We start from the raw sequence: 10,999 nt of genomic DNA on the forward strand, positions 1-10,999 counted from the left end.
CAGTTGGTCAATACCGTGCTTTGTTATGATGTCGCTTCACATTACACACTTGGCCAGTGTCCAGGGACAAGGCAGACAGATTTCTCTCCCTGGCTTTCCCTGCTGTCAGCCCAAAGGCCAGTTGTAAAGATTAAAAAAAAAAATAATAATAATAATAAACAACTATGGTTTCACCTGTGGTAGAAAAAGCCATCTTTAGAAAGAAGCGAATAGTGTGAGAGAAATCACGCGGAGTTTGGAAAAATAAAACAAAAGACATCCATGCTTCTCTCGTCTTTGAGTTTCACTGCGTGTCATTCACCGATGCTCGCTTGATGGTTTCACGTCCCGACGCGGGTTTTATATTGCGTGTTTTGCTCAGGGATGCTCCTGGTCTAACCGTCCTCACCAGGCGGTCTTTCAGGTGACAGGAGTCATAGAGGGAATGGATCTGGTTTCTCTCACTTCTGTCGTGAGACACGTAGGCGTCGTTGGCCCGTGGACTTTCAACCACGAGAAGGCGGAACCGCCGTCAAAATAACAACGCCGAGCTGGGGAGTGGAGGCGAAAATGTGACTCTGTGCCCAGTGAGGCCTCCTCGCTCCGTGGAAGGTCACGAGACCATCTGCGATGTGGCCGGAACCCTGGCTCTCAGGCCTCAGGCTTCTTATTGCTGAGAGAGGACTTCGGCCTATGTAATGGCCAATGCTCTTTTTAGCAGCAAACGCTCTGATTCTGTGTAGCATGTGCTTCTTCACATTGCCCGAGCGATGACACGACTTTCCAACTTTCACAAGGGGACACCTCCAAATAAGTCATGACTGGGAAGGGCCGAAGGCCACCAGCTCTTAAGTTTGGGTTGGTTGGTTTGTTTTCCTCAGATCATCTCTTCATGAGAGATATTAAGTAACAAAACGTTGCTATTTTTTTTTTTTTTTAAATTTCATTTAAAAAGTGTTTTTAAGCTGTTCTTATTCATGTATTTTTATGTGCTGGGAACAAAATGATTATTATTTTTTTTTTTTTGGAGGAAGATAAATACAATCAAGGCATGCTGATTTTGTTCTGAGCAGCTATCTCGTTCGGTAATGCTGAATGAGATAAAGTCATTCCCCCTGGTATGAGATGAATATACAGTTTCAACCACAATGAGTCTTCACAGACAAAACGATTTCTATCTTTATTAATAAGCACATCTTCCAAAGGCTCTGGGCTTCCCTGAGAATGTGATCTCTAGGAGGAACATGTCACTCCCTTGTCCTCACGATGGGACCCCAGAGATCCCCTCCCCGTGTGCAAGAGGGATCTGACCTCACTCTGTGACACATCTCCGGAGAGTAATGACCACTAGAGATGGAAGTGGCTGCTCTGGAGCGGGGTGTGACATCTCCTCCTTGGGAGAGCTTGACAAAGGAAACATCTTATCTCTCAGAGACATCTTGGTGGCCCTGTCTGGCAGCTGGAGAATGGATTAGATCAGTGAAGTACCCTGAACTTCAATGATATTATTTTTCTATGAAAGGGGTTCTACTTGGTATTTCTGAGAAGTCTGAAGATCCATTGTTGTTTTTAAAGAGGAGAAGTTTCTGAAATGCAGAGGCAATCACAGGAAACATTTGAATTGCTACCTTGTGGGGACCGCCACCTTCACAGCACCAATGCAGGAGCCTCTGAGCACCTGAAGACAGCCACAGAAGCCTTGTGGGAGTTGCCTGGTGGTTTGGGGCTGGTTTACACAGTCGTGACTTTGCCCGCCTGGCACAAGATGCCGTCCCAGTTTGCTCCGTGGAGACACATCAGCCCTGGCTCTCTCGCATACTATGTAACAACTAATGAAGGAAATTTGGATCTAGAATCCAGAGCCTGTTTAGTGCCTGAAGCTCATTTCTGTGGAACCAGGTAACATCAGGAGAAAGGCAGTTCCCAGCTGCCCTGCACTCCTCCCGCCCATCACGAGGCCCGGGCTGCCGTTTGTACGGTGTCACGCGTGTAAGGAAAGATGTCGCAAACGTGGTTTTCAGATCGGCATCTTCGTAAGGGCTGTTGGGACAGAAGTTGAAGTGGATGAGCATCAAGGAACGGGGGAGGGTTTAGAATAAGGGGGAGCAGCAAGATTACTCAACACTCGGATTTTTAATCAAAGGATCTTAGCAGAGAACAGTCTATCCTTTGTAGGGTGGAAAATAAAAATGCAAAACAGAAGCCAGTAGAGATTTAATAAACGGAGCCATCAATAGGGTGCTTTCAGGAGGATGCTGTCGCAATGGATGTTTTAACCCAGTAGAGATGAACTCTGATGCCAAGGCCACTGCTGGCCTCCTTTGGCATGGCCTTAAGTTGCTCCAGGAGTCAGTGCAGGAGACTTCGGGTTAATTCAGACAATTAATTATTGCAAGCAGTAGGCCCTAGTATGAAATGTTTGCGATGAACTTTTAAGATACTAGAAGAGGCTGTTTTCAGGGACAAAGCGTTCCCCCTTTTTAAAATGCTTTCAGAAGTGACTCGATTCACTTGGGTGAGGAGTGCATGTGTGGCCAGGGCGGGTACTCACTCTACGCGTAAAGACCAGTCTCATGTGTAGGTTTCTTATTCCCACCAGCATATTCTCAGTCTGTACTTTCTTTCGACCTGGGACTCTATACCTTCTTTAACTGGGTCTTAAGATAGCGGTGCCAAGAGCTTTGTGGCCTTGGGCAAGTCATTTAACTTTGCTGAATCTCTACTTGCTCATCTGTAACAGCCTTTTCCTACCTAGCTCTTGAAACTGTTACAAAAAAGTATGAGAAAAATGCATGGAAATACAAAACGCTAGGTAGAAGCAAAGATTGATATGGTTTCTTCCTGGTGACAGGGCCAGGCCTCAGGAGGCAGAGCAGCCTCATGGCCAGGCAGCCAGACCAGGAACCAAGATTCTCCTCTAGTTACGAGGCCCTGTATGAGCTCCTTTTCCTCCCTGACACTAAGAATCACATCTTGTCGTTTGAAGAAAATGGAAATGAAACCATGTCGACTGTCTAAAAAACAGTGTCAAGAGGAGCCACATCGCTCCAAAATATTTTTAATGTTAACGGCCTCGTTCTGTCCCAGGCGCCCTTCATCCCTGAAAAACCTCTTCAAGAAGACCCCTCGACCTGGGGTTCCGTGAGCCACCCTCTGGGTTCAGGTCGCTTCTGAAGCCAAAAGCAAGCACAGGGCACCCACAGTCTGATTCGCTTCCTCTCGTCAAGAGAGCAGGCGAAGGGCCTTGCAAAGCACGAACCATCTTTCTGTTTTCCTGGGCTTAGCTGTTCCTTTGTGTCATCTAGATTGTGAGCTGCTTCAACCGTGACCACAAATCTTTAGAGAAACCAATCACTACAAAGCAGCACGATTCCATGAGAGAACTCACAGGAAAGCACATTGAAAACGTCAGGGTACAATTGTTTATTATGTCAATAGTTATCTGGTTAGCCGCTAACTTTCTAAATGACTTTCAGTGAAAAACTTAAAGCTTTTTTATTAAAGTGTAGTTTGCTTACAATGCTATGTTAGTTTCAGATGTAGAACATAGTGATTCCACATTTATATGCCTTATGAAGTGATCACCGTGATAAATCTAGTACCCACCTGTCACTATGCAAACTTATGGTCATATTATTGACTATATTCTCTGCTCTGTACATTTCAGCTCCATGGTTTATGTATTTTATAACTGTACCTTTGTATCTCTGATTCCCTTTCACCTTTCAACGATCCCCTTACCCCGCCCCGTCCCTCTGGCAACCATCAGTTTGTTCTCAGTATCTCTGAGTCTGTTTCTGTTTCGTTTGCTCGTTTGCTTTGCTTTTTTATTTTTCAGACTCCACACATCAGTGAAATCATATTGTATTTTTCTTTCTCCGGGTGACTTATTTCACTCAGCATCATCCCCTCTAGGTGCATTCACGGCAAGAACATGTTTAAAACACCAGAGAAGAGACGAACAGTGTCAAAGAGGAAATTCTGAAGGCGGAAGAACAACAATCCTGTTTTTAACTTGCTCGCTTAGAGACGAGAGTTACACCACACTCACCTCCCATGGGCGGTTATTGAAAATACGTGTTTTTCAAAAAGTGTGTGTCAGGAGCTTCAGGCCTAAAGGATGCTGACTTTACTTAGGAAGCCAGAGTGGCAGGCTCCTCAACAGCCAGTGTCCCAGGAATGGCTGAGACAATGGGTCATCCTCTCTTGAGACCTCGGCCAGTGAGCTGGCCACTCCTGCTTCCTGAGTAAAGCCAGCGTCCTTCAGGGCCTGGAGCCCACGGAGAGCAGTCCATCTCAGATCAGGCTCTGGTGCCACAGGTGAATCTGGTCTGACTCTCTTCAGGGCCGGCTCTTGCCCCTGTCAAGTTCCCAAGTCTCCATGCTGCCTGGTCTCAGTTCCTTCCTCTTACAGTCTTTCAATGGAACCCGGCATCGCTGGAGGCTGAACTCTTGTGAGTCCAAGATTTGAAAAGCAGTCATAGTTTGGACTAGTGCCTTTGTTGCCTAAGGTTTCAAGAAGATGATCGTATTGTAGATGACACAGGAAGAGTGTTTTAGATCTGTTCTATTCAGATAACTTTAGAGTTAAAAATAACCTTAGCCATCATACGAGGAAAATTTCGGCAGATGAAACCTGGAGAGCTTAATTTACTTGCCCCAGGTTCCTCATCCACCTCTGGCAGAGCTGGGACTGGTATCCAAACCTCTTGATTCATTGCTGAGGCCCGTGGAGCCAAGACAGTGCTTCTCAGTGTGGTCCTCTGCATCCACGTCGCCTGGGAGCTTGGTAGAAATGCACATTCTTGAGTTCGCCCCAGGCTTACTGAATCAGCTCTGCAATCTGTATTTTAACAGGCCCTCTAGAAGATTTTGATGTTTTCTAAAGCTTGAGGACACTGTTCTGTGGAATGCCAAATGAAAACTTTTGGGGGTCGATTCAGTATTTTTCATCGTGTGTAGAAGATTCGAGTGCTGAACAGTGTTTTCTATCACACTTTCTTCTGTTTGTTCATTAATTCATTTATTCTTGAGCACCCATTCCCTTGTTAGGCACCATGTAGATCAGAAGGACATATTGGGCATAGATCCTTCCTTCAAGTAGCTGATGGGAAGTCACAGCGTAGACAAAGGGAACTTTTATGCAGAAATGCAAGCCAGATTATAATTGAATTCTTGAATGATGCAGACGTCAAGGGCAGTGAGTTGGGAACACTTTGGGCTGCAGAGGGGAGGCTGGGTTGTCAACAGCGAGTGAGAATTAGCAGTCAGACAGTGAAAATGGGCCTGACAAGTCCTAGAAACAGTAATAGTAACCAGAGACTGATCAGGCCAGAGGAGAGAACTTGTGCTGGGAAGTTATAAGATTGAATCTCTCCATTCAGTTGAAGACTCCAAAGGTGCTGGCCTCAACGACAGAGGGGACTGGATGGTTGGCCTGAGGTCCACTGCCCAGTAATTGGCTCTGCAACTTTCTATCTGGTAGGGAGAGCAAGACAGAATCTTTTCAGACTTCTCTGTCGTACAAACCTTAAGCAATCCGGCATAAGTTGGGTGATTGGGCAATAACTGTGCTCCCAGAGCAGATGGATTTGTCACGTGACTGAGCAACTTCCTCAGGCTGAGCTGTTCTTTTTAAGAAAGAGCTATGGGCTGATTCCGAATTCAGAAGAGAGTTCAGCAAATAGTAGGGGACACAGCAGGCTGAGTTCTGAGGCAGGGGTTGGGAAGGAGAGACTTATCAAGGCCAGTCCTCCCTTCCATGCACGAAGCGAGCTGCAGAGTTGATTGGCTTCTTCATTCACCTGCATTTTTAAATCACAACAATATATTCTCTGTGATCCATTTCTATTACGTGGATTACTCCGTATACCTGGATGACTACATCTCTGCATAAACATTAAAGTGATAGTCATGATGAGGTGCCACTAGATCCCCAAAGGCCTTCTGGATCGTCCAAAAAAAAAAAAAACTAGTTTACTATCCAGCTTCAGAGTATTTTATCGTGTTTTAATTTTTGAAACATAGTCCTCCATCATGATCTATATGATAAATCTAGATATTAGAACATTTTATTAATCAGAAAACTTTGTTATCAATTATGCTGGATAATAGAGAATTTAATGCAGTTACAAGGGCTGTTATTTTTGAAAATAACACTGGCTAACATTGATTTAGTACAGGCTCAGGCATTGCACTGCTGTTTAAAATTCATTTTGTCTCATACTCACAATTATTCTACAAAGTAAGCAGTGTTGTCTCCATTTTACAAGTTAGTAAACTGAGTCACAGAGAGGATAAGTGATATCTTCAACGCTGTGAAATGTGCAACACAGCGCACAGACACAGACACACACACACACACAGACACACACACCACTCCTAATCCTGGTGGGAAATAACACTGCATCTTGGAAATAGGTAAGGATTTTAGCTTAATTAAGATCTGGTAGTCGAGAGACTTAGGGAAGATGCTTTTAAACAATTAGAGTATTGTTGCCATTTGAATACCATAGAAAAGATTCCCCATTTAGAGTTTTGTTGCAAGGAAAAAATGAGATAATATGTTGAAAAGTATTCTGTAAACTGCTCTATAAACTACCCACTGCCTCCTCTTCCCCTACCAACCACACCTAGAAGTTAGGTTTCTCTGGTAGGTCACGTATATCGGTCCATCTCAGGATCCCCTGATCCAACCCCCTTATCCCAGCTCAAATGGGCTGATTCTGTTCACAAACTGTCAGTCAGTTCGGTTCATCATAATCGTCTGTCTGGCCAGGTGACCTGGTAAGCAGTCAGTTCACTGCGGGCTCCACATGGACCTTTGCGGAGAGGCAGGAATGCTGATACAGACTTGGACCCCTCAGCGCTCTGATAGGTGGATGCCAGCATCCCCAAGTAAGGCTGTCTTGTTTTTGGGTCTGTGTGTTTGGTTGCCCAGGTAATCCTCCTCTCTGGGGAAGTAGCAATTTCCTCTGCTTCGTCCCCAGGCCCTGCAGCTGGTGGTTTAGGGCCCCAAGTGCTCACGGGGCTTCAAACCCTCACTTTCTCCAGCACCAGGTATCCGGGAACCTGCTAGCTAAGCCCCCTGACCTCCCATCCCACCCCCTGTTGCCCTTCACCCGCTGGATTGTAACTCTTGATGAATTAGTGAAGTAGGGGTTCTTGTGAGCTAGCGTCTCTCAAGCGTTCATGAACAAGCTTTCCGCCTAGAGCAAAAACAAATATTTGCACTCTAGTTTCTAGAGCAAGTGGGACTTTGGAAATGCTTCTTGAATTATAGAATGATCCGCAGATGAAGGCCTGTGAAAGCAAAAACATAGTCGTTATGATAGATTGGTTTCTTTTTCTTTTGTTGTGGTAAATAGACAGAACACAAAATCTCCCACGACACGTAGCACATCCACGGCGTTACACGGCCATCACCGCTCTCTATTCCAGACGTTTCATCTCCCCCAAAGGAGACCCAGGGCCCACGCGAGAGTCCTACTGCATTTCCTCCTCCCACCTCCCAGCCCCTAGAAACCTCTACCCTGCATTCTGTCGCTACGAATTTGCCCACTGGGGATATGTTCATATAAGACAGATAAGTTTGTTCATTTAAAAATTTTCAACATGCTAGACATTCACATTGCTTAAAAATATAAAAGTCTGAAGTGTCTCCCTTCCTTCTATCCCAGCCCCCATTAGGCCATGTCCCCCCTCCCTTCTCTACATCTTTATAGATTCGTATTATTCTTCTAGAATGTGTGTAATCCTATACAAGCCGCTATGGTACACATTCTGATCTCCCCCTCTGATCACACGAAATGTCTCTACACGACGTTCTGCACCTTATTGTTCAGTCACTTAATGAACTTTGTCCTGTTGGTGCAGAGAGCGTCCTCATTCCTTTACATAGCCGCGTAATGCTTTGGTGTTTGGATATCCCGTGCTTTATTTGACTAGTCCTTTCTTGATGGACTTCCAGGTTTGTTTCCAGTTATTTGCCATCGCTAACAAAGCTACAATAAATCGCCTTGTAAACACGTCACGTCCAAGGGTCTCTGCAGCACAAGTCAGAAAGCACGTGGATGTGTTAAGTGTGTTAACTATCGCCCAGTGGCCCTCTGTAGGGGTCGGGCCGACTTACACTCTCTCTGGCAACACGAGAGAGCCACACAGCCTCCACCACAGTGTGTCACCAAATGTCTGTATTTTTGCCCAGCCTCAGCGTAATCTTCATTTGAATAGCTATTCAGATATTTAAGCAATACTATTTAAAGCACAAGTATTCTGTTTCTGTCTCCTTAAAGGAAAGGAATTCATCTGGCCCCTCTCCTTTGCCTGTTTGTGGTCTCCACTAATATCCACTGAAGCGGCGTCTTGCCCAAGCCTGCCTGCCTCTCTCCCGCTTGGAGAGAACCCACCCCAAGCCTCCACCCTGTGGAGGGTCTCTGCTTCCCCGGGCCACAGCTCACCCGAAACCATCTTTGTTCAAAGTGATTTGTCATTTTCAGAATAGGTTCCTTTCATTTCTAGCCTGAGTGTGCTGCCCATGCTCCCAGCAAACGCCGTGAGGTCCAGCTCCCACACACGCCTGCCCTGTTGACTCGGCCCCGCCAGCTAGCTGCAAGCTGACGGCGAAGCCAGAGCTCCAGCAGTTTCTTAAAAAGTGTGATGAGAACTCTAATTATGACGATGAAAGCCATGGGGGATGCACAGCAGGGCTCAAGGAGAAGGTCCCTTTCTTGGCATTTTCCCATCTCAGTGGAGTGAGGGTGGTGGCTGGACGTGCTAAGGTTTAACCCTTGGGCGTGATGCGACAGAGAATGGCTAGAATCTCAGCACTCACACCCTTTGAGGGTTCCTAAAAAAAACTAATAATAATAATAAATAATGTAAATATATCTGGAAAAAGTGATTTTCAAGTTGCGTCAGTCTTTAAAGAACCTTATTTCTCCTTAACTGGGAGTCAAAGAATCCATTGCAAACCCGTGGCCAGTCCGACGTCATGGGATATCTCTCTCCCCTTGGGTGGAGGAAGCAGAAGGCTCTCATTTCCGATTGCATTTCCCATTTCCTCCTCAACGTGAAGAGCTGTTCCTCCTCCTTTTGGAGTATGAGCCACCAAGATCTGGAGAGCATGTGGCCGTTGCTCAGCAGCCACATGTCACACTGGATCATCCTGGAGAGACAGCTGGATGGGCAGTTTACTTCCAACCAGCATATTAAATGCAGGGAAAGAAATTCAGCCCTCGGGCGGGCTGACACCCAAGCAAAGGCTGCTCCTGAGAAGACCCCATGCCCTGGTTTGCAAACAGAGCAGGTTTGGAGCCTGCATGTCTTCCCACCACACAAGCTACATCTGAGCAATGCTCCCTGCCACATTCGTCACCATGTCCGAATGGTCCTTAGGTGAGTATTGAGTCTGGAGTTTTACACCCGATGACTGTGAAGTATGGACACCTTGACTTCCTGCCCCTGCTGGCAAGTATGTCACCTACGTCCTCTAACTCGAAGAGTGTTTCCTGTCACATCCTCTGCCTCTTCTCTGAATCCAGTATCCCGGCCTCGCTCTGCTGTCCTTCCCAAGCCAACCCCAGTCTCCCGTTCTCGGTACAGGGCTCCGGCAACTAGGGACGCCTTGGGAGCCAGTTACAGAGGGTCAGGTCCCGGTTCGGTCATTTAAAATCCAGGAAAACTTTAAGTTTTCCAAAATTCAGTTTTTTCATCTGTAAAATGGGCTCATAATACCAATCTCCAACAGCAATGGGTGAGGATCGAAGGAGATGTTCAGAAAGTGCCTGGCCCCATGGAAAACACCCATGGCTGTCATGAAAATGTGCCCTCATGGCCAGTGACGAACCCATTTGCCGCCCCTTCGAACCCCCCAGTGAGTTTGCCCAGAGCCACACTTGCCATAGGCTGCTCCAGGCAGCGACTGAGTGTGATGGACACTAAGACAGGCCCCTTCCTGAGGGATATGGGATTCCTCTGACGGACAGCTTTGGCTCGAGGACTCCCCATGGGCCCGGCTGGAAGCTTCTAAGAACTGCGCTGCAGTGAGACTCTGCCTAGCCACCCTCCGCTGCAGTCAGCACGGGCCAACGCGCCCCCACCCATTCTCACTCCTCCCCTTCTCCCTCACAGATGTGGTCCCGATAGATCTCCTGTGTCCCTAATCCTATCTTGGTGTCTGTTTCTCGGAGACCCCAAATTAACACACCGTTCAACACCCATTATTTTCCTCTCCTCTTCACGTTGCTCGAAGACCATGGTTAAGCATTTATTATCTAGAAATCATTTAACGGTACAATGATGTACGTTACCTATTTAGCTCTAATTATTTTTTCTTAACCTGGTGAAAAGGCCTGTACGTTCCTCTGAGATTGTGAATCCTAGGACTCCTTCGAGCATCGGCATTCCCGGGGGGCTGCTTCTAATGCAGACACAGGTCTCAGGATCTCCCCTTGTTGATCAGGGCTAGGCATTTCCTATGGGAAGATAAGAGAACAGTGTTACCACCTCTGCATGCGCTGTGTTCTCCAAAACCAGTGTCATTCTCCGCCAGGAGCATTGGAGGGGTTGGGAGGACCAGGTCAGGCCCGGGAACCTCTGGGGGTACGTGCAGAGTGCCTGTAGTCTCCTTCTGGTCCTCGTTCCATATGATTTTTCTGTAAATCTTAGCTCCTTGGTGCCAATAGTGGTGTGAGAGCCTTTGACGCTTCCTCTTGTTTCCCCATAAATCATCCCAGAGGCGCATAGGATGACAGATCATGGAGGGGTCTTAGGGATTTTTAATTTAACCCACCTCATTTGATAGGTAAGGAAAGAGGCCTGGGATATAGCAGGAGTGAATCTACCCTTGATTTCAATCCATCTATCCATCGGTCTGTCCGTCCAACCATCCACCTAACAATCCATCTGTCCATCCATCCATCCATCATCCATCCATCATCCATCTATCCATCATCAGCATCCATCCATCCATCCATCCATCCATCATCCATCCATCCATCCATCCATCATCCATCCACAT

This window comes from Pteropus medius, unplaced genomic scaffold (genome assembly GCF_902729225.1).
Source record: "Pteropus medius unplaced genomic scaffold, Ma_sr-lr_union100, whole genome shotgun sequence".
Classification (NCBI taxonomy): Eukaryota; Metazoa; Chordata; class Mammalia; order Chiroptera; family Pteropodidae; genus Pteropus; species Pteropus medius.